At 39.4% G+C, this 1,128-nt stretch overlaps 1 protein-coding gene across 1 annotated transcript in view; it reads right to left on the bottom strand.

Annotated features, from left to right (window-relative positions):
- Window positions 1-267, bottom strand: part of fgf10a (fibroblast growth factor 10a) — a 16,397-nt gene extending 16,130 nt beyond the window's left edge. Inside the window, exon 1 of the mRNA XM_065286759.2 lies at window positions 1-267. This exon is cut by the window's left edge and continues 1,476 nt beyond it. The gene's annotated coding sequence lies outside the window, so the exon portion shown is untranslated.
- Between the last annotated feature and the right edge of the window lie 861 nt (window positions 268-1,128).

The following is a 1,128-nucleotide window of genomic DNA, read 5'->3' as shown; positions in this document are numbered from 1 at the left end:
GACAAAATCCATATCTCCGCTTGTTTGACATTTTTCTCTGGTTTGCAAGAAAAGCAAAGACAAATTCCAATCGCTGCCAAGTAAATGCCATTCGTATCACATTTGGGAATTGACGCTGGTTCAAAATTTTAAAAAGTAGATTACAAAAGGTGTGAAAAGGATCTGGGGATTATGTGCGTGCATCTGGTTGAATCCTTTGTCTTTCAGCGAAATTCTCAGGTCACGTTACATAACAGTTTCATCTTCGTGAAGTGCTGGACACTTTACTGTATGTCTTGTGCCAAAAAGTTGAATTCTCTATTGTGCACATACACTAGAAATTTAAGCACTAACTTACGTATTATTGGCAAGGGGGATGGGCCCTTGAGTACAGAGAAAAGAAACATATGTTACTTTGACAAAACTATTCCTGGTGTATTTAAATGCACTGACATAATGGTTTACTGCCAATATAATATCTAGACATCTGGGCAGTCTTGATACATTTAATAAACACAAAAATGCAAAAAATGAATGATGTATTGTGTAAAATTAAGCTTTGTGGTTTACTAAGTATCTCAAATCGGATGGCTTGGCAAATCATTGTCATTATTTTCTATAGCACAAAGTTCAAAGTGTAGTTTGTCACATGCTTGGCATATCGACAGAGAAGTGGCTTCAAAAGAAAACTTCACTGGGTCCCTCTAGTGAAGCAAATTTTAACAACAGGAGAAAAGGTGAAACCTTAAACTAATCCTCTCAAAACCTCTTGTTTGAGAAAGAATGGCTGTGTTTAATAAAAGGTGTCTTTGCTGTTCCTGTGAAGTCTGTGCTGTCCCGTCACGAGTAGCAGTTACCTGTCACTGGTCTGACGTTGTGCCCGGATCTTTAGAAGTGTTGGTTCAGTGCTTAATCTCACGTCCCACCGAACACCTCGGTCTTATCACACTTTTCCTCTGTCAGACATTTCCTGCCGACACTACAGACAAGGAACCAATCAGGGGAATGGGAACTCTGGGAACTGTGGTTATTAAGTCACACATGATTGATTTCAAAGTGGTAGTGAACATGAGCTTCTTGTTTCTAGTGAATGTGAGGCCACCCTGGAATAATGTGATGGAAGACCAAAGTACATGGATGACCGTATGT

The sequence above is a fragment of the Paramisgurnus dabryanus genome, chromosome 18 (assembly GCF_030506205.2).
Source record: "Paramisgurnus dabryanus chromosome 18, PD_genome_1.1, whole genome shotgun sequence".
In the NCBI taxonomy this organism is placed as follows: domain Eukaryota; kingdom Metazoa; phylum Chordata; class Actinopteri; order Cypriniformes; family Cobitidae; genus Paramisgurnus; species Paramisgurnus dabryanus.
Note: the sequence above shows the minus strand (reverse complement) of the source record. Positions and strands in the feature narration are given on the sequence as shown.